The sequence below is a fragment of the Schistocerca gregaria genome, chromosome 2, assembly GCF_023897955.1.
Source record: "Schistocerca gregaria isolate iqSchGreg1 chromosome 2, iqSchGreg1.2, whole genome shotgun sequence".
Lineage (NCBI taxonomy): Eukaryota > Metazoa > Arthropoda > Insecta > Orthoptera > Acrididae > Schistocerca > Schistocerca gregaria.
Window position 1 is genome coordinate 547,048,686 of NC_064921.1, and position 23,541 is coordinate 547,072,226.

Below are 23,541 nucleotides of genomic sequence, written 5' to 3' on the forward strand. Positions count from 1 at the left end.
ACTGAGCGTGTGGCCTTGCACGAGCGGAAGTCAGAAAGTAAAGGGACTTTCGAGAAAATGAACATTTAGTCTAATGACAGAAAAGCATACATTATTTTTACATAGCCTCTCTGCACTTCAACGCACTTCGTCCAACGTTCCACAAGCGTTTTCATTCTGTTTCTTGCTTGCGGCTGTAACCAGTTTTTCACCACATCAATGACTTCCGCATCTTGCAAATCATCTTACCCTGAGCGCTTCCTTCAGTGGTTAAAGTATATGGAACTCGCTTGGAGCCATGTCTGGACTGTATGACGGGTGTTGCAGCAATTTGAATCCCAATTCCTTACTGTTTCGGCCGTCCGTCTGACAGAGTGTAGCCGAGCGTTACCTTGCTGCAGGTTGACACCTTTTCTCAGTTTTCCACAACGTTTGGATCTGATTGGAGGTTTCAGTTTAGTTCACAACATACCACAATAGTTCTCACTGTTTACGGTTTCTCCTCTTGGCGTGAAATGAACGGCTACCACACATTGCACTTCCAAGAATATTGTTAACAAAATCTTACCAGCTGATTACTGGTATCCAAATTTCTTAACTTCTGGTGATTATGGGTGTTTCCAAACCATGTTCCCGCCTTACATTTCGGTTCGTGATAATACACCCACGTTTCGTTTACAACAACGATTTGCTATAAAAATCCATCTCCCTCGTGATGATAACGGACCAAATGTTTACGAGAGATGTCCATCGTTTGCTCCTTATGCAGCGCTGACAATTCTTTCGGTAACCACATTGCACACACTTTCCGAAAATTTAACCTGTTATGTAAGATGGAATACACTGAACCATGACTGATATGTAAAGTATTGGCGGTTTCGTCGACTGTGATTCGTCTTTTTTCATAACCATACCCTCTACAACTGTCAGGTAGTCCTCAGTTATTGACGCCGGGCCCGCATCTCGTGGTCGTGCTGTAGCGTTCTCGCTTCCCACGCCCGAGTTCCCGGGTTCGATTCCCGCCGGGGTCAGGGATTTTCTCTGCCTCGTGATGGCTGGGTGTTGTGTGTTGTCCTTCAGTCAACATACTGCACTTTTTCTACGAATAATTTCCACAGGTTTAACACCTTCCGCAAACAAAAAGCAAGTCACTGTCCTCATTTCCGCCTTGTTGCAGATTGGCGGTGGAGCTGACACGTTTCACTGTCCTGCTACAATACGGCGACTAATGCTCGTATATGAGTGACTCATTGTATAGAATTGTTACAGACAACGGTACTTCAGCCCTAGTTGTGTTACCAAGCCTTCTGGCTAGAAACTGCGGAAGTCCCTTTCCTTTTTGACTTACCCTCGCACTTTGTTTATGGCCATGGCATAACATAAGTTCACTGAGAAATGAACACGTTTAAAGCGAAATGCGAAATCGTTAGGAATAAGCAGGATTCAGAGTATAAAAACTCACTCATCTATGCCATTTGCTCTTCTTTGATGCAACGTTGAACAGAAGTGACTTCTAGCTCACGACTTATTTACATCATACTCCGAACCCACCCAAAGGGGTGTGGCAAAGATACTATTGGTAACTGTTATCACTAACCGACCCCCCTCCCGCCCCCCCCCCCCCCCCAACCCAGTTCCACTCGTCAGTGGCATGTCGCAAGAACGATTGACGATTGTAGGCAAGCCTCAGTATTGGCTATAACTTCTCGAATTTTCTCGTCATGGTCGAAGGAACTTTGCATCGTAATTCAGAACAACACGGGCACTGCAATATCGTATTTATCCGCCGACAATGGGCAAGAGACTTTCAAGTAAAGTGTCTCTCCCGTACGAGAACGTACGTATTGGATGTTAAAGTTACAGACACGTGGTTGACGACATAAGGAAGTTCGGATCCGGTCGTGAGTCGTGCTCGGATAGCCAAATGGTAAGGCGACCGCTCGCGATAAGCGGTGGATCTGGGTTCGAGTCCCGATCCGGCAAAAATTTTCTTTGTTGTCATTCCGTTCTAAAGCTGATTTTTGTCAGTATTCTCAGTTGCGGATACATCTGATGAAGTAATATGTTGTCCGACTGTTCAAGGAAAGGGCTCTCTCGAAATTTGAGTAGCAAACCGCTCTGCGATGCACAGCGCCTTTCTTGTAACGTCTGCCAGTGGAGGTTACTCAGGACCTCGGTAACATTATTGAGATACTAAACGATCACGTGACGAAACGCACGACTCTTCGTAAGAACTTCTCTATTTCTTGTATCAGTCCTAAATGGTAAAGATCCCGCATACATGAACAATACTCAAGAATCTGTCGAACAAGCGTCTTATAAGCCACGTCCTTCTTGGATGAGTTACAATTTTCTTATCATTCTTCCTATGAAATGGCATCTGCTTTTCCTACTATTTGTTTTATGTTGTCATTCCATATAGGTCGCTCTGGACAGTTACTCCTAGATATTTTACGGTAGGTACTGTTTCCAGCAGCTCCTAATCAATAGTGGAGTTATACAGTACTGGCTTTTTATCCTATGTATTTACATTCAGGATTAACTACAGAGGTTTCACTATTCATTAATCCTCTGTAGATCATTCTGCGAACCGATACTGCTTTCTTGCATTGCTACTTTGATAGAAACAACCACATCATCTGCGAACACTCTTTAAGAGCATCCGATGCTTTCTACTAGATCATTTGTATACATTGTAAACAGTAACGTTCCTATCACATTTACCGAGCGAGGTGGAGCAGTGGTTAGCACACTGGACTCGCATTCGCGAGGACGACGGTTCAATCCCGTGTCTGACCATCCTGACTTAGATTTACCGTGATTTCCCTACATCGCTCCAGGTAAATACCGGAATGGTTCCTTTGAAAGGACACGGCCGACTTCCTTCCCCTTCCTTCCCTAATCCGATGAGACCGATGACCTCGCTGTTTGGTCTCTTGCCCCAAACAACCCAACCCTATCACACTTCCATCGCGTACTTCTTTCGTTAGAAGCGACGTGTTAAGTTCCATCTTGAAGGAAGTATTGAATTCAGTCACTAATCTGGTCCGATACTCGGTAAGCTCGTATTTATTTCACTAAACTACAGTGCGGGACGGTGGTAAATGCCTTCCTGTAGTCAAGGAACACGGCATCAATCTTACCGCCATTGTCTACAGCACTATGGATCTCATGGACGAACAGAGGGAACTGAGTTTCGCAATATCTATGTTTGCAGAATACATATAGATTTTTATAGAGGAGATTTTCGTACTCCAAAAACGTCATAATTCTTGAACATACTACATGTTTCTTAATTCTACAACAGACTGAAGTCAGCGATATAGAGCTGTAATTATGTGCTTGTGTCCTACTACCCTTCTTGAAAACGGGAATCAATTGCGTTTTATCCAGTCGCTAAGTACCCTTCGTCGCTCCAGCGATCTGCTGCTAGAACGGGAGTAAGTTCTTTCGCATGATCTTTGTAGAACGTTACAGGTATCTTATCTAGTCTTGATGCCTTTCCGTTACTAATCGAGTGTAGTTACTTTTCTATTCGGCGATGGTTATTTCGATATGAACCGTTCCGGCGTTCGTAAGATGATTGAAAGGAGAGACTCTGGTACGATCTTCCGCCGTGAAACAATTTCCGCAGGCCAAATTCAGTATTTCTACCTTCTCTCTGTGTTACCTTCCGTTTTGTGCCAATATGGTCTCTGAGTGAATGGCCTGATGATTTCTAATCGCTTACTGGTTTTACGTAAGACCAAAGCCTCTTGGAATTTTACTCAGATCAGTTGACAAAATTTTACTTTCAGTCACTGAACGTTGTCTCCTCGCTTTCCTTACGCTCATTATGATCTTCATTGGATTCTTGAGACCGCATAGTCGTCAGACTTTTAGTCGTTCTAGTGTATCGAGAAAGACTTGACCATTTTCTAAACATTTTACTCGCAAAAAAAAAAAACGAAATTAAAATGTAATGAGTAGGCAGCGAAACCACAAAGCAAGCTTAATAAATTCATTTTTATTAGCAAAGAATAGAAATAAAACTTATCAAAAGAAGCAAAGCGATGTCGTTGAGTTTCTCATATATAAAGCGAAATCAGTAACTCTGTATATCCTGGCTAAGTGAATTCAGTAATACAGAATGAGATTTTCACTGTGCAGCGTAGTGTGCGCTGATATGAAACTTCCTGAGAGATTAAAACTGTGTGACGGACCGAGACTCGAAGTAGGTCCCGAGTTCGAGTCTCGGTCGGGCACACAGTTATAATCTGACAGGAAGTTTCATATCAGCGCACACTACGCTTCAGAGTGAAAATCTCATTCTGGAAACATCCCCCAGGCTGTGGCTAAGCCATGTCTCCGCAGTATCCTTTCTTTCAGGAGTGCTAGTTCTGCATGGTTCGCAGAAGAGCTTCTGTAAAGTTTGGAAGGTAGGAGACGAGGTACTGGCAGGAGTAAAGCTGTGAGGACGGGGCGCGAGTCGTGCTTGGGTAGCGAAAGGCAAAGGTCTCGAGTTGAAGTCTCGGTCCGGCACACAGTTTTAATCTGCCAGGAAGCTTCAAATTCAGTAATAGTTTACATTCGCAAAGATAAGATTATGGCGCTAAATTCTGTCACTGACACAGACTTCCGAAAAGCGATCTAACGGGTGTTTAGTGTACTACACATTGATGATTAAACATTCGAACTGCTGATGAGCCGATTTTAGATAAAACTTTAAATGCAACATCTTTTTTTCTCGTGTTCCGATTTTCATATCATAAAGCCGATACGTTGCTCCAAACAAAGCTCAACTGACCAGTGAAAACCCAATGAAAGTTCATCTTAAAGTTTTTGACTTAAGCATGTTCAAACAGACAGACACGATGATTTTAGACAAAACTTTTAATCACGATATCTTTTTTTCGTGATCCCTTGCTGAAATGCAGCCTATACGTTGCATCAAGCTACGCTCAAGTTACCTGTGAGAAGCCCATCTAGTAGTTTTGGAAATCGGAGTGTTCAGGCAGACAGACACCACAATTTTAGGTGAAACTTTAAATCACGATATCTGTTTCTTTCGTGATCCAGTTTTGTTGAAATACAGCTTGTACATTGCCCCAAGCTACGCTCAAGTTGCCTCTGAAAGCACAGTGAAAATTCCTTTAGCAGTTTAGAAGATTAGCGTGTTCAGACAGACAGACAGACGCTACGGTTTCATAGTTTTACTATTAGTGTATGTACGTATAGATGGCCATCACTCGTCGGAGAACCGTGCACGCATTGATATAGGAGATTCTGTGATTAGCAGAAGACTAAAAAATCGATAACTGTTAACGAAGATGGTTATTATAGAATTTGTTGAGATATTATTGAAATGTCCAGTATTTGCATCGATTTTAATAAAGGTTAAAGTCACTCGAAAGCTAGTAATATCATTTTCTGTGTGTTAAATAAGTTTGAAGAGGGACCTATTTATATTTTCTGCTGCTTCGAAGTTAGAAGAGGGCTTCCGAAATATTTTGATTGGAAGGGAAGATTGCTTTTGGTAAAGCCTAAGTTCTAATTTTACGAGTAGAATGAATTTACCTATTGTGATTTATTTACATATATACAGTCTGTGACAATCAGAGGCATATACGCAGGATATTTGTAGGAAGTTAATATATGTGGAAGAAGTTAATACACAAGAAAGGAGACAATGCTCACACAGAAGAATAGAGGGATATCTCTAATATGCACGTGCTATGAAAAAAGGGCTAGAAATATTCTGAACAGGCTCCAACCACACACTGAATAGATATGAGACACTTCACAAGTGGAGTTCAGAGAGGACAAGTCAACAACCGCCCAAATATTCACACTAAGACGGATACTAGATAGGAACTGGGAGCACAGTCAGGATACCTTCTGTATGTTTATAGACTTAACAAAGCACATGAGAGTATACTGAGGGAGGAGATGTGGAGGATAAAGGCAGAGTGTGGGATACCGACAAGGTGATAAAGCCACCTAAAATGTGTGTCACGGAAACAAAGTGTAGAGTGAAAGTGCAGGGGGGGTCCTCAGAAACATTTCAGGTAAAAACAGGAACTAGAGAGAGGGAGATATTATATCACCAACCCTGTTCAATTTGGCACTCAACAACACTCTGAGAAAAGTAACAAGAATGTGCAGGAGTCGCCGTAGGGAATAAGAGAAAATGTTCTGGCTTTCGCGGATGATATTGTAGTGATAGGTAAACTTTTGCAGATGATGTTGTCGCAATAGAAAAGAAACATGGAAGACCTGGTGGAAAGGGGAACTGCACTCATGGAAGAAGCTAAGAAAGCAGGTCGAAGTATAAATGGAAACAGAACAAAGTTCATGATATGAGGAAGAAGAGCTCAGCTAGAATCAAACCATCTGACAATTAGGAACCTTATAGTACAGAAGACACACACATTCACGTACTTGTGTGTTAAACATCAACCAACAAGACCTTATAGGGTGGGAATTCAAGCCGGAGGAAGCTGTCAAGGGGCTATACATAACGTCATAAGGTCTAAGTTACTTTCCAGACGGAAAAATATATGAAACCATCATGACGTCAATAGTGTGCTATGCAAGCAAGACATGGACACTGGGAAAAAAAGAAGAAACTCATCACCTTTGTAAATAAAGTCCTGAATAAACCGTATAGAACCGTGAAAGAAAATGACCAGTGGAGAATAAGGAAAAACAGAGAACTCAGACAATTATACACACTACTTGACATCGTAGCGAGAGTAAAAACTACACTACTGGCCATTAAAATTGCTACACTACGAAGATGACGTGCTACAGACGCGAAATTTAACCGACAGGAAAAAGATGCTGTGATATGCAAATTATTAGCTTTTCAGAGCATTCACACAAGGTTGGCACCGGTGGCGACAGCTACAACGTGCTGACATGAGGAAAGTTTCCAACCGACTTCTCATACACAAACAGCTCTTGACCGGCGTGATGGTATGGGATGCCATTGGTTACACGTCTCGGTCACCTCTTGTTCGCATTGACGGCACTGTGAACAGTGGACGTTACATTTCCGATGTGTTCCGTGGCTCCACCCTTCAATCGATCCCTGCGAAACCCTACATTTCAGCAGGATAATGCACAACAGCATGTTGCAGGTACCGTAGGGGCCTTTCTGGATACAGAAAATTTTCGACTGCTGCCCTGGCCAGTACATTCTCCAAATCTCTGACCAATTGAAAACGCCTGGTCAATGGTGGTCGACCCACTGGCTCGTCACAATACGCCAGTCACTACTCTTGGTGAACTGTGGTATCGTGTTGAAGCTGCATGGGCAGCTGCACCTGTACACGCCATCCAAGCTCTGTTTGACTCAATGCCCAGGCGTATCGAGGCCGTTATTACGGCCAGAGGTTGTTCTGGGTACTGATTTCTCAGGATCTATGAACCCAAATTGCGTAAAAATGTATAATATATTCGTCTAATGTATACCCGTTTATCATCTGCATTTCTTCTTGGTGTAGCAATTTTAATGGCCAGTAGTGTAAAAGACTCAAGAAGTAGGGACATGTGAGTACGGGAGAAGAGGACACGGCAATGAAGACAGTGATGGATGGAGAAGCGGATGGAAGAATATCACTAGAACGACCGAGAACGAGATGGAAGCATAGTACCATGGGAGACATGCAGCTGAAGATGCAGCTGACAGGAAGATGTGGCAGGCTGGAATTAGTAAGGCCAAGGACTGGCTGCGGTTTGTGTGGCGAGGATAAGTAATGTAAGTTAATTACTATCGTCATCACTGCACTGCTCCTACCAGTTTTTTCTCTCTTACGTTGAAAAACACGAACCTATAACCATTTTTAACAATTCATGTAGAAAATAGACTGGACTGGACTCCCATGACAACAAAGATGAGTGTTGCATGTGATACATAAAACCGCATGGTGAACGTTTTATGCGTTTGTCAGTGTTTGTACAGCGATTTTGATTGTGTGTCGATGAGTAATGATTATGAGATTAAATATTAGTATATCGAGATAAAAATCCGAACTGCCTGTAAGGAAGACAAGCCAAAAAGTCAAAAGGTTCAAATGGCTCTGAGCACTATGTGAGTTAACTTCTGAGGTCATCAGTTGGCTAGAGCTTAGAACTACTTAAACCTAACTAACCTAAGGACATCACACACATCCATGCCCCAGGCAGGATTCGAACCTGCGACCGTAGCGGTGGCTCGGCTCCAGACTGTAGCGCCTAGAACCGCACGGCCACTCCGGCCGACCAAAAAGTCATTTTTGGAGGTATAATGGGGACAAACAAAAATCATTTCTTTCACATTACATCAAAGTTACATCATGTGCATCACTGGATCTATCTCATTTATCGAACAAGACACAGCCATACACTATGTTTGTGTTTGTTTGTGTTTGTTTGTGAGTGTGTGTGTGTGGGAGGGGGGAGAGAGAGAGGGGGGGAAAGAGAGAGAGAGAGAGAGAGAGAGAGAGAGAGAGAGAGAGAGAGAGAGAGGGGGGGGGGGGGGAGAAACTTGGTCCTGTTTTCCCACTCTGTTGAAGCAACTTCGTTCCCCACAGGCATAAAGAACAGAAACCAGGTGTCTAGAGAGCAGCTACGGCTAGAATGCCTACTGCAGCGACACCACAGCTTGCAGAGCGACACGTAAACGGGGGTAAACAATAACCGAGCCAGATGGCTGCTGGTTGCGTGAGGAGCAGCGCAGTGTGACGCTCGCTCAGCGCACACACTCTGGTCGTTTACCAACGATCTCGCATGATAAAGAGCAGGCAACATCCACAGCCAAGACGTTGCTATAAAGTGTAGTGCCCGAACCGGAAGACCAGTGCTACCAGCGGGAGAGTGCAGTAGGCATACTTAAAGGGTAAGAAAGGTTGGCATTCCAATCCCTATATTTGAAGCGAATCAAGCCTGCTGTAGTTAGTTACCTGTGAAACGTGAGCTTGGAGTCGTTAAACTTTACACCATGTATTAGTCTAGCTGAATATTTTTGACTAAAAATTGTGATATGTTACGGGGCTTAAACCTGGAGACTGCCTTCCGCAGAATGTACTCTTAGTGTTCCCTCATTTGACGTAGCTCCATGGCCCGGCTTATAGCTTCAACCTACAACAAGCTCTCCCCTCCAACTGAAACTCACACCTATTCACTTTGCACGCCTAGCTGCTCTGTGATAGGGAGTATTTGCAGACTGAGTAAAGTTACACTGTGGGATTTTGTTAACATACAGAAATATCCAACACCAAGGGTACTTTCACACATGTAAAACATTCCACTTCTTTAACAACACCGAAGCAAAGGGACTGTCATTGTCTCCACTTTCTCTCTATCCTGGAGATCGAGGAAATCTGTATGGTGTGTAAAATGTTACGCTGCATTCAGAAGAATCGGTGTTCAAATCCATTCCGTGCCTTTGTGGTTTCCTATAATGAATAAATTTCTTCACTGTGGTATCGAGAGACAAAAAGTAGTGTCTTCATAAGGTAAGAGGCAGGCCGTCGTGGTCGAGCGGTTCTAGGCGCTTCAGTCCGACCGCTACGGTCGCATGTTCGAATCCTGCCTCAGGCATGGATGTGTGTGATGTCCTTAGGTTAGTTAGGTTTAAGTAGTTCTAAGTTCTAGGGGACTGGTGACCTCATACTAAGTCGCAAAGTGCTCAGAGCCATTTATTTCGTAAGGTAAGAGGTCGATTTCTGCACTTAAAAATAGCAAAAAATATAATGCGTGAGAAAACCGGGACAATTTTAACGGCTCTATTCGAAGTAACACCAGAAAAATATGTTTCAAATGTGAATAATCTTTTTGATCTTGTCCTCCCGTTTCATTAGATCATTAATAGACAAGAGCATGACATACACGTTTCACGAGCCTATATGTCTTGGAGCCAACATTACATGCGTTATTCTCTATCACCTCTTCAATATACTCGCAATATAAACCAATCACAGTTGCGGATACGTGGTCTCTGAGATGGATGGTAAGAACAGAATGTAGCTATTTCACATACAATTGCAGGCCTAGTTTGACGTAACCTGTTATCTTCTATCACTAATGCTCTAAAGCAACAGCCATTCATTCAAAACGGAGCTAAGTCGGAAAAAGTTATCCCTTAGAAATCTAGGCCAAAGGTTCTTAGTGCACTGGTAAAGTACTTGAAACTTCATTCTTATGACCGAGCGAGGTGGCGGAGTGGTTAGGACACTGGACTTGCATTCGGAAGGACGTCGGTTCAAACCCGCGTCCGGCCATTCTGATTTAGGTTTTCCGTGATTCCCCTGAATTGCTCCAGGCAAATGCCGGGATGGTTCCTTTGAAAGGGCACGGCCGACATCCTTGCTAATCCGATGGGACCGCGGTTTGCTCCCCTCCCCCAAATCAACCAACCAACCTTCATTCTTATGACAGCACAGCAGATGTATCCCAGATGTAGAGACGGAAAGGTGTATTGATAGAATATGTGCGGTAGAATACTGAGAATGGTGATTAAGAGGAAACGAAGGAGTAATTGGTATTAAGTTTAGGCGAAAATGTTGATTAAAGCAAGAGGAGAGAGTGAGTTTGACGTGTTATCATCGCACGACCTCAAACAAAGAAGCTTGCTTTAAGATGGTGGCCTCCTGTTTCTAGACTTTTGTTTTTCCTTTCTAATCGGTCAGCTATCGCTCAGCGTAAGTCTTTAACCCTACGTTACCATCTAACTGTGCGTTGGACATTCACAAAGACACATTCACACGAGCGTGCACGGCTCGTTTATTTCGATATTGTCATACTTTTATAATCGATTTATAGAACACGAAAAGTAACGCCTCAGTTAAAAATCACGTCCTAGCTGGGCAAGTGACTCGAACGCAGAACCGCCAGTCAACGACGCAGCAACGCTTCCTCAAGACCACTAGAACGTCCCCTCACCGGAGCGGACTTCGCGCCACGCCTTGTCTTGTCTTGACAGATCAGCGGCCTATCGGACACTGATAGCGTCATCTGTCGCCACAAACCAGCGTGGCCTGTTTTCTTCTGTCCAACAGTTCGCCTTGAGGCGCGGTCGATAAGATACGTCCCGGACGGAATCTGAAGGCGGCCTCGCCTCGCCGTTTCGTGTACAGCCCTGCGATAGCTGTCAGCGAAAAGACACGTGCTCTGCCACGCAGGTGAGTAATTTCTCTGCTCTCTCGTCCTCTGTGGCAGTCTAAAATTTGATTCAAATAGCCACGTTGTACGAGACGTCTCCTTGTCCTGAAAGCCAAGTTTGAGAATTGCATCAATATACGAAATTTTTCGTGAAAGTAATGACATTGGTGTAGTTTATATTCCAACGTGCATTTCGTCTAATCACTTTTTTGTGCGCTTACAAAGTTACGGAGGAAGCAATTTTGCAGTGATGAGTCAAGAGAGGCATTTATTTGCTCCATTCTATCGATATAAGGATGTAACTGATGATAGAACTTGAAACTTCCTGGCAGATTAAAACTGTGTGCCGGACCGAGATTGGAACTCGGGATCTTTGCCTTTCGCGGGCAAGTGCTCTACCATGCCTTATGCTCTATCATGCCTTATTGTTCCATAGAACACTTGCCCGCCAAAGGCAAAGGTCATGAGTTCCAATCTCGGTCCGGCACACAGTTTTAATCTGCCAGGAAGTTCCATAACAGCGCACACTACGCTGCAGAGTGAAAATGCCATTCTGATGATAAAACTTATTTTCTCAGCGGCTTTTAAACTTTAGAAACAGGCTCCTGCCCGCGGCATTCATTCAAGCAGAAAAAGATGCCGGCTGCGGTAGCCTTATCCAAAAACCATGTTGTTGATTTGCAGTCGATTGGGAGTCGTAGTTCACGCTTCATCGGTAGGCAAATAATGAAGTTATTCGATGCGACAACTAACATCTTGCACATTACAGTTCAGCAGCTAGCTTCTTTTCAGCATAAACATTCCGCCTCTCAGTAGTTACCATTGTATGGGATCGTTGAAAATGTGTGCTCCAGAGCGGATTCATATAAGCGCTTACTTTTACGTATATAAATTTCCAATTTTCTTAGTAATCTTCGAAGAACAAAGTAGCATAAACACTAAAGGCCTTGAAAATACCAAAGAATTCTAAAAGGTTTCAGTGATTGCTGAAGAGTTAGACCAGGACGGTGCTTCTTGCATGACCGCCAACAGGAAACATTCCAGACCGGTACAGTCAGTCCATCCATAAGCTGACCATTCATGTTGTCAACAAATCGGACATTATTTTAAGAATTGCATTATGCAATACACAATTGTAACGACACATTTTATTAGAGATGACAGATGTCGATTTATCAGACAATCATCTGGTCCAAAAACCATGTCAGCAGTGCATTTTCGTAATTTCAAAAAGTTGTACATTGTTTAGCTGTATTCATATATACGTAACATTATGTCCATGTTATAGAATAGTGTTCGGTAGAGCGGAAAACAAGTAGATAAGTAAGGCAAGGAAGAAAGGAACACACACACACACACACACACACACACACACACACACGATTCAAAGAAATAAGTCACTCCCTTCCCCCTCTTTTCCTTTCGAAGTCTACAGACCTGTGTTCAGTCGTAACTGTAAGAAAATACTTATGGTGAAAACACTCTTACCATTTTATATCGCATAAATTGAGACTGCCAAAATGGTTGGAATTTGTTCCTATTATAGCTCTTAAATCAAATGCATGATGCACTTAGCTCTCACATTTTCGTGCAAATACAAATACGCATTTCGCAGAATTGCAGTTATGCGATAATGAAGTTGTAAGCACCGATGTAAACAAATTATATGGATTTAAAAGTTTTTGATGATGGTGGTGATAATGAATGACGACGATGATAACGGAGATGCAGCATTGTTTCTTCGTAACCAGACGCAACGTCCTTGTTTACGTATGAAATCGAAAACCCCAGCGCAGGACAATAAATTTAATGTTCAAAGCAGAATGTGTTCTAAAAATTTCTCCGACACTACGTTCCAAGTGAAAAGACGTTGAATTCGTCTTGTAGATTCAGGGAACGTGGCACCTCGTACCAATCGTATCTATTTTGTCTGCTGTTCCATTATGGCACGGAGTGAGGGAAAATAGCTGTTTGTATGCACCCTATGCTCTCTACACGAGACATCTACAGAATACCAAACGAATCGAAGTTTTCCTGTCGCTTTCAGTACTACTGATTTCATATCGCTTCTTAGTATTATCATTTAAAATGTTAAGCTTTGATTGGCACCACATTCACTCAACGATATTATGACGGAATACTACAGAGTTTATATGAGCATTAATCCCTATTAAAACAGCTGCCAGTCGCCAGTAAGTAGGAACGCTTTGTTTGTCGCTCATGTCCCTGACCATTCTTTGCATACATTGCTAAACCGGAGCTGCTGCTTCTCATTAACAGACGCATATTCTCAATTGCGTTCACGTGCCTAAGTTCACCCCTTTCCAGTACTAAGTATAAATCTTTGCAGCCCGGTTACTGAAACCGAGCTTTCATGTGGTAATAAGAAACGCTGAGTGCTCAGCTGTAGGACCCGGTTCTGTTCTGTATAAACAGAGTAATTAAGAGTGGGTGGTTGTCGTCCTCATTTTCGGTAAGATATCGCAGAGTGTTTGTGACGTGAGTGGAATGGGGAAGTGAAGAGAAGCGAGCTGGTGACGAGTCTGTCTAGATTCTAAAAGCAACGCCACAATGGTGATGGTCACTGAGGAAGGATTTACAGCAAGCACTGCTGCGTGTGTATTAAATTGACTCCATTATCCTTTACTGGTTTAGTGTGCTATACCACCCATCTACGGAATGTGTACATTTAGTTTCGCAAGTAAAACTTTGCCTAGATATTTACTGTCAATATTCGCATCTTTTTCTCTTAAGTGTGGCTACCAAATTCGTGTCTTGCACATGAGAATACAGCAAAATCAGTACCTGTCTGATAGGAACCAGTATCATGATTATTTCGGTAACTACGGTTAGCATAATCTGAGGGCAAGTGTCAGGTATCTTGTTCGTATTATGTAGTAAAAGTAAATGAGCGTTCTGTATGTATGGTTGTGAAAACACACACAATCGATGTAGGGTAATAAAATGAATTTCATAACATAGTGACTCTTTGCTGCAAAGCCTTCGTCGGTAATGTGGAAAAACGCAAACGTTGTTAGCCTTTCACCCGTTTCAATTTGACTCTACAGCACGACGAAAGGAATCAGTGGTAAAAATTATTGATAATTACGCTCGAATACATCTTGTAATTGAAAAGTAAAAAGTGCTACATGTCTTCTGAAGCATCTATCAGAACTCAGCGTCACTGCTGTGATTTCACTTTTCACTAAGCAACGACATATTACCGTTTAGGTTTATGTCAAATCAGGCATGAGCTTAAAACAGAGACAATAAAAAGCATTCCATCACGAAACACGGGATGAGTGTGAAGGGTCGAGCTGTCGAGAAAATGTGCTCTTTCGTGAGACTCTACTTGCAACACTATGTCCAACCGTCTTATCATCAATACTGTCACCCGTGGTTTTTTCTAAAGGCCTGAATGGGTGCTCTACATAGCGCAGTGGCCGAATCTCTTCGTTATGCGACATTATGCATCGCCTCTAATGACCAGGTTGTCATGAGGGCTGTAAGTCCTTTTCTTAGCATCGGTTGACCTGCCGTTTTCTACTAGTTTGAGTCTGATAATATCCAGCTAAGCTCCAAAAAAGTGGCGAAATCATAATAAAAACCAAATTTCACTGTACGTCACGAAAGCATTGCTGCTTGCCCTTAGTAAATATAGGACCAGAGCATAAAAAACTAAACAGAATACATTATCACTATTACCAGACAAGTATATACATCTTTTCGCATCAGTATAATGCAATTGGTAACATGAATCACATAATTTTTGATCATGTATTCATTACATACACCTAAACAATTTCTAAATGTACATATGAAAGTTTTGCTCGACTGACATAATAGCGCAGTCTTTACCGGCCAATGGTTGGAACAATCAGTAAGTCATAATCCATTCCTTCGATTTCTTAGAGTATAAATCTTGGCGGAAATAATTGTTGTTGAATTTCTGGAACTGTAAAATATATGCTTTATCCCACTAAAAGTTATCGGTTTTGGATTTCCTATGACTAATCATCAACTTTTCCTCGTTTTCAGTGTACATGTTTTCCAGCTCTCCTGTTAAGTTTGACTTACGTGTTTGACTGCAAATTCCTCCATCAATATGGGTTGTTACACTTGATCTTTACATGTTTAAATTGACGTTTGTAATACTTGTTCAAGGCTCCACAGTGTCTTATATCGAAGTAGTTGCGTTGACAAACATGGTAACCCTCATGTAAATAGGACGTCGTAGTCATCTCGGCTGATTTTCAATAATGGTAATAAGGACGGATAACTGCAATTTAACTTCTAATCTAAGACGTGTTATTAAATGGGGAGAAAGCGCTCGGATGGCAAAGATTGGGAAGCAATGCTGAGACGTGTCCGCTCTTTGGTTTTCTTGACTGCTTGCTCAGTATACAGACTGAATAACATAGGTAGAGGCAAAAAACCTGCCTGTCTCCCTTCTCAGGTTCCTGTCCCTTTCACTCCTTTAGATTCCTATTATTATACTCTGGTTTCTGCACAAGCTGTAAATAATCTTTTACTCCTTGCAACCTTCAGAACTCCAAAGAGGGTAATTCCAGCCAACGTTGTCAAAAGCTTTCTCTAAGTCTACAAATGCTATAAAGAAAAGATTGCATTTCTTCATTCTATCTTCTAAGACAAATCGTAGGGCCACGTGGTCCTATATTTCTCCGTAACTCAAACTGAATTTCCTCGAGGTCGCCTTCTACCAGTTTTCGTTCTTCTGCAAATAATTCGTGTCAGTGTTTTACTACGATGACTTATTAAACTGTAGTGGTCACATCTGTCAGTACCTCTCTTCTTTGGGATTGAAATTAGTACATTATTCGTGAAGTCTGAAGGTATTTCGCCTGTCTGATATATCTACCACACCAGGTGGAATAGTTTTTTCACGGCTCTCTCTCCACAGGCTCTCAACAATCCTAAATTGTTAAGGCAGCATCATGTCTCCCATCTTATCTTCATCTACTTCCTGTACCCTACCTATACTATTGACTTAAAGTTCATGGCGTTGTAGACTCCCTCAGTATGTTTGTTACACCTTTAAGCTTTCCCTTCTTTTTTCTTAGCTCTGGCTCAGAATCCGTGCCCTTCGATATGCATACAGTTGCCTCTCTTTTCTCCAAAGGCTATTTTAATCTTCCTATAGGCGGTATCAGTCTTTCTCCTTGTTACAAATGCTTCTACAGCCTTGCATTTCATCGTCTAGTGAAGACTTACTGACTAGTACTTTTTTAAGTGTAAGGCTGTTGGAGACGTCTAAAAAATTAGATTAGTGGAAAGTGGAAAATGGCTAAACAAGAATGGCTACAGGACAAATTATTGTCCTAGTATAAAACGGAGGGAGAAGGAGGTTTGCAGGTCAGGTTGAAAATCCAGAGCGGTTAGGAGCAAATGCAGAAAGACAAACTTCCATTGGTGACAGGTTGATTCCTTGGATCAGCAACAAACACTGTCATGGGACACCTTGAGACTCAGTAGGTTACTCGCAGGAGACTCAAGGACGTAGACGTCAGTTTCTGAGTCCCTGGGCGGAGGGCTAATGGAAATAAGAATCACTAGCAGCAGTGTGAAGTACAAACTTAAGAGAGCAGCTCTCCAAATGGACAGACACAGACACAGACACACAGACACACACTTAGTTTACCCGAGGCTGACGACGAGACACACGAAGCTGGTATCCAAACGGTCTGAGAACTCCTTCGAATACAAAAATCTGAGTGGCGCACCATTTGTCGCTTTCTAAAGTTGGCTCGAGAGTCTACCAGCATTTTGCAGACGTCCGCCAATCTGACATGGGAGTCTGCACCTCCCTAGTACTTCTTGCGAGTCAGCTCCAGGTGCATCCCCTGCTCCTACTTTGTAGATGTGATGTTCCTGGCCTTTACATTAGCAAGCTCTAAGTTTGTTAGCAACAACGTTCAGTTGATAGCTGAATGCCATTACCCATCTTATTGTGGCTAATAAATGTTTTTCATGATTTTGTCCCACCCTGAGAGCTCTCGTGTGCTCGGACCGTCGCTCCAGCAGTTATACTCACTTCCAAGATAGGAAATCAGAGTCACAATGCAGACAGGAGGCAAAAATGTTAGCCGTTGTCGCCATATGTAAAACAATAATGGTAGATGCCTGCTAGCTATAGAATGCTCGGGGCAGTTATCCCAGGGCAGGAGTTTCACTTCAGAGAATTAACTGGTAACTTCATAAACCACCTAGCCCCTGCTGTGAGGGGTCACAGTAGAAGAGGGTATCAAACAGGCAAGTCGTAGTACGGGCTGCTTACTTCTGAGTATAGTGACGTCAGTGGATTTACGCAGTTTAGTGAGACTGGAAATGAGTAAAAATGCTGGAACAGTGGTACCCAGTCACGAGAGCACTCGGGGCTTTCAGCCGAACGCTGTTATCACCAAACTTGGACAGAGACTCCGAACCCTCGACTCCCACGCAAATCTGTCCGCTCCTGCTCTCTATAAAATTCGTCTAAAACTCTCCTCACCAGTGCGAAGACTCCGTTAAATTCTGACCAACCAAGATGTTAGTAAAAAACTGCTTAAGCTCCTCTAATAGCAAACATTTTATCAGCCAGTCAGCAGTTTGTGTGTCTGCGGGCACAGTTTCTAGAAGTTAAGCGCCAAATTCCCATTCTTCGAGCATCTAAAAATTTTAGCTGATCGTAGATTCTCCCGCGACTCTCATTATCTGAAAGCGGCCTGGTACGTCTCACTCTCTAGTAATTTTTTACAACCAGCCAATGGAGTCCCATTCCTCGCTGTAAATTGAAGAGAACGTTCACTCTGCAAAGTCGCCATCTCTGGTGGCAGCAACTAAAATGAGCTCCGCTATTTTTTTCTCCACGAAAAAACTAACGGCTTATGTGGGCGGCATCAGAGTCTCTTACTTTCCTGGAAGGCCTCTCTCCCACAACAAATAAACTCCATAGATCGATGCTCTGCCCACATATCTTTGACTTAGAAATGGGCAGTTATCTGTACAGGCACAAGTTTTTCGTCACAAGTCATTATACTGTCACTTTAAGGTGGTGACGATGTTCCATCATGCTGAGTTAAACAAGTATATTCAGAGAAAGAAATTGCGACCTCTGGCAGTCAGCAAAAAGCCAACAAAAGCGACCGGCCGCCTAGCTGCCTCGTACGTGCCCCAATAACCTGGTGAGGAATTCGACTACCCAAAAGGAGGGAAAATGAAAACAGGGAGTAACGGGTAAATCTCCAGTCATTGAGGTATCAAAATGTCTCAAATCTGTCAGTGGATTAAAGAAAAGAAAAAAATATAAAAGTGAGATGGATCAGTCCCAAATAGACTGACACTTTTCGGTACCTGGACCCTAATGAACTTTCAACAGACTGACAAAGTGAAGGTATAATCGAAGTCTGAAAAAGTTTGTTTTAAATGGGGGGGGGGGGGAGAGATGGTGGCCTGGAAAAAAACATCTACTATGATGCTTACCTTTAACACATACTTTACGTGAATACATTAAGGCTGGTTGCTTACGTCTGAGTCCATCCGATACGCTGATTTAAGTGCCAGAGATTTGGGTATATCTTCTGTGTGCAAAGAGAAGCCAACCTGTGGAAGATTTGATTCAGACACACTACCACGCTGTTGTATTAATCACTCAGCCACACATCCAGTCTGGTCAAAGCCATGGTCTATGCATAGTACCAGAAGATTGAGCTTCAGGTCAGGAGACAGTCACGATACACGGAGGCAAGAGATTTTCAAGCCTTTCCAACCTCCAGCGTTCGCAGCCTCGTTCTCTAGGTGACTTCAGCTCCCAAAACGAAGTTTGGTTAGAAGATCTACATCGCTACCGTCTATTCACAGAAAGGGGAAACTATTTTCCATGAGGACCAAATCTAAACAGCGCGAGATCAAACTTTATAACTGTAGTGCTTCTGTAACATCTAGTGTGAAAGACTGCCTGATCAACCCATACATATGTTTAGACGATACATTGAACCCACCAACCCCTCCTCCCAACATTTTGAACTCCCCATCTAAGCTAAATACTTGGCGATAATTAAATCCAATGGTTAAAACAGCTTCCATCCTTCAGTGGAAGGTGAATAGTTACAGGACACAGAATAATTAAAACTGCTTGTACAAGAAAATCCTACACCCATGGACTTCACGACACGTACATCGAAGTCGTGGATAGTCTTGTGTTCCAAGGATTTGAGATTCACGGGAAATGTGACCTAAGTAGTGAACAAGCAAAGGATTGTGTTCATAAACGAAACACGCCAGTACTCGCGCACACGCTTTTCACTTCGTTACAAGCGACTGCAGTAGCTGTAAATGCGCCATCTCGTCTTATACACTGCCCAGTCAATTAAATGTACCCACCTGTCAAAAGCCCGAATTACGAACCTTTACAGTGAGGACTGCTATGAGACGGGCAGGTCGAAAGTCAGTGAGGTTCTGGAAGGTACCGATTGGGATTTGGAGCTATGAAAATCCAGTGCTGTGTCAGCTTCACTAGGTTTCTCAGATGATGCTCCATGACATGAACAACCTGACTGAAGCGGCAGTACAGATTCTCGACTCGGCTTAAATCCTGGGTTCCTGTTAGCCAGGATGGTACAGTAAACTCACCCTGTTCGAACCTGGTCACATTTTTTACCTTCGTATTGTGACTATTCTTTGAACTTTTGAAAGTCACCACTCTTCTCGCTTTTTTAACGCTTTTTCCCTTACCTTTTTTGGCTTTTTAAATGCTTGTCCCAATTTTGGGTTTGGCCTCTACTTTCCACATTTTACAGAACTGTGGGCCGTTTTCGGAAGGACGCCTTACTGTGGTACATTAACTCTCCAATGTGCGCCATTGTCTTTTGCACTTACCATTGAAGTGGATCTACCTCTGCACCTGAAATTCAGCGTATTATCCAATCTGATGTGATGGGGTTGTCATGTACCCTCTAGGTGGCAGCCCCCTGACAACACGGGGATCGTAATGCTGTAACTTCCCTATGCCAACAACGGCGTAGATTTCTATCAACTTCAAGGTACGGGGACTCCGGGCAACAGCTACTGTGCCAGCCGCCCTTACCTTGGCGGGTGGCGCCCATGGGGAGAGCCTCTGATCAGAGTGAACGGCATCAGGGCAGATGATTCGCAATAAAATAGATCAAACTTAACTTTGGCTGTACCAACCAGGCTGTCTTAACGATCAGCAAAAATGATTTTAAAGGAGAGGTTTACAATGCTATGGCATTTCTGTCTTTGAACATACCTGACTCTTAACTTGAGGCAAGGAGAAATAGAGGTGGACAGTTAGCAAAGTTCTTGGTTTGTTCCCGAACTGATGGTGGGTCTTTCGCTACAAAGACGCCATTGATTTTCGTTGAAAATATTGGAGATCGGTTTGAGGAGGTTGCAGCACTTGGAAAGATGCTAAATGGATATTCGCTGATCAACACATCGCACGCCAATCAATCACGGGCACTTCAGGCCTGGGTAAAGATAGGAGACATAATTCACCATTTCTCCTTATAACAAGCCCAGTAGAAATCAAGGTGTTATCTCCCAATGGGACCTAACACAACAAACCAATGAAGAGCTGTGTACTAATCGGGCATAGCAAGGAGTCTATTTTGTTCGTCACATCCAGGAGGGAACCAAAGATAATAGTGGACACTGGAACTTCCATCCTGACCTTCAACATCATTTTGCCTGAGAATGGTAAGCACATGTTTCATAGATGGGATGTTGGGCCCTATTTTCCTCCCCTGATGAGATGTTACAGGTGCCATACGTTTGGACACATGTCCTGCCACTGATCTAATGAGACTACCTGTAACGCATGTGGATGGGCATCCTATGAGAGTATCCCTTGTAACCAATCCCCTTAATGTGTCAGATGTCCAGAACCGCACCCTCCTCGTTCAACGCAGTGCTCGATGTTTAAGATACAAAGAAAAAGTTTGAAAGATATCATCTGATTACTCTAACAGTCAACAGGTATGCTGCCGGTTCATAACGTCAAACGGGCACAGTATTTCGGCGATCAGACATGTCGCCATCATCAGGTGCTCTGACGAACTGAGCTCCTGAGGGCGGGCAGCCGATTTAAATCCCCTCCCCCCGCGGGCCGCTCTCTTCGCCGTCCGCGCCCGTGCGCCGGCGGTCGCTAAAACGTGGGCGTCGGAATCTGTCGTAGCGTCTATGTGCTTGTTACGTCCGCCCTGTCACCAGTTAGTACTTCTTGCTGAGAGTCTTCCTAATTACATTCAATGCCGGCTCCCAAGCCTTGCTGAGACTGTATCCGCAATCTCGCTTGATAAGATCTTCCCTGGTGCGAATTTCGGTAGCCTCCCTTATAACGCTGTCCCAATATTTAGAGGTCTAACATTCTGCGTGGTGTCTGTTGTTCCATATCGTGTCTCCCTACCACTTACGCGCAACGACGCTCTGAGCGTGTTTTTTAGGGAATTGACTAGTTTGACCCTGGGACCTGTTGCTGGTAAGGAGACGTCAGACCACACATGACATGTAGAGTTTAGAAGAGTTCAAGGCTTTCCTATTTTTAGTTAGCTGGTAAAATGACGTCGAAAAACCAGTTAAGTTTACCATTGGAAGTTTTATTCTACTCACAAAACATTGTTTATAAATTGAACTATTGATAAAAGGAAATGTTTTAACACAGGATGGTAAAAACCAACTGCGTTCAACAAAAATGTGAACGAATATTCCCTGAATGGGTTTCAAAGTTCTACAATGGATCGAAGAATGACCTATGCCATATCACATCTATAATCTAGGTTTAAATTAAGTTTCACAAAAGAGAAAACTATCAAATGGTCTACAGTGACCCTCAATTATCTTTAATTACTTATTTAACTTGTCGTAAATTACAGTGGTTGATGTGGCTTCTCAATAACTATATAACAGAAAAATCATTGCATTTCAGATTTTTACTTCAAGTGGCAAATGTGAACCCCATGAGCTTTAATTGACGATCGACACTAGTATTAAGCAAAAAGGGGGTGTAACAGATGAGACTTCTGCAGTTCTGAGTAAAGCCTTATGCGCTGTTATGCGGCATCGCGTGCGTTCATTACCCTGTCGGTGTTCGTCAGGGGGCGGCGGCCAGCACAGCTCCGCTCAACTCGCCGTCTCGGAAGCAACTCTCTCCTAACTTCTCCTTACTACAATTTACCGAAGTGGTTTAAAAAAAATATCTGGCTGTATTTTCATCTGACCAATCAGGGTCTCAATGTTAACCTTAAACTCCACCTACAAAAAGTCTGTCTATCCAATGAGAAACGTTATACTTTTCGTGGTGGGGCAATGTTTTAAAGTTTGCAACGTAACAGAGACGCGAAGAAGTCTCACGCTAAGGCCCTAGCTTTTAACATGGGCTGGGGGTGGTCCTAACAGTTAGCTGGCGACGTGGGTGTCCGTCCCTTATCGTAGGGCCTTCTAAATTAACACGGTTCTGCTCTCGGCTTCTGTTCTCGTTTCTCCCCTCGGAACTGCGTCTGTCTCATGGCGGGAAGGTATGACATGCATTTAGGCATTCTTGTGTTAGGTCATCTTTCACACTTCCCAGTAATGTCCGTGTTTTATTGAGCTGGCAGAAGACGGTTTTAACTAGGTGTTTCTTTAATATACGGCCGATTTTCCCCGATAGTGCGCCATTGTACGGAATAAAGGCAGTGGATACCTCTTCTTCCGTTACTTCATCCGTCTCCACAGGTTGTGCTGTGGTGGTGGGACGGAAAGCGCGTCTAATCTGCCATTTCGAGTCCCCTTTTTTTCGGAACACGGTTATGAGGTGTTCCATTTCCTGGGGCAGATTCTGTGCGTCTGAGATGCTGCGCGCCCTGTGTAATAGTGTTTTAGTACTCCATTCCTCTGAGAAGGGTGTGGCAGGTGTCTGCATACAGGTACAGGTCCGTGTGCGTTTTCTTCCTGTATACACTGTGCTCAGGGTACCATCAGCTCTTCTCTTGACCATGACGCCCATGCCACCATCTGACTGCCATTTTATTCTGATTCATTAAATAAAAAGAAGATATTTTCTGCACTGGATCAGACCACCTTGTGCTGTCCCCCTCCCCTCCCCCCCCCCCCCCCAACACCAATGTAGATAGCCCACTTTGTTTCTGTGTGGGCACCCTTAAACTGGCCACAGCAGCCTACTGAACCAGTCCCACTCCTAGAGTCTGTGCAGGGGCAGGTGACTGCTTCTTATGATCCAGTGAGAAATCCTCATGGTGCAACATCTGTACAACATGAGGTCTGTTTCCAAGCATCCTGTTGTTCGTGCTGGGGCTGTACTATCCAAACAACAAAAGTTTGACTGCCAGGCTACCAAGACTTTGTGCCTATTTGAAGAACTATCTCGATGAATTTATTACAACAAACTTAAATTATTCAAGAGTGATAGAGCAAACACCCTCC

At 43.3% G+C, this 23,541-nt stretch overlaps 1 protein-coding gene and 1 long non-coding RNA gene across 5 annotated transcripts in view; one reads left to right on the top strand and one right to left on the bottom strand.

Moving 5' to 3' along the window:
* The window catches only part of LOC126331924 (uncharacterized), a 146,307-nt gene that overhangs the window by 29,971 nt on the left and 92,795 nt on the right, over nt 1–23,541 (bottom strand). The gene's annotated exons all lie outside the window — the stretch shown is intronic.
* LOC126331858 (ankyrin repeat domain-containing protein 29-like) overlaps nt 10,387–23,541 on the top strand; it is a 147,045-nt gene continuing 133,890 nt past the window's right edge. The window contains exon 1 of one of the 4 annotated variants that reach the window (XM_049996532.1): nt 10,387–11,123. The gene's annotated coding sequence lies outside the window, so the exon portion shown is untranslated. The remainder of the gene's footprint in view (nt 11,124–23,541) is intronic. The other 3 variants (XM_049996528.1, XM_049996529.1, XM_049996531.1) reach the window with 3 other exon arrangements.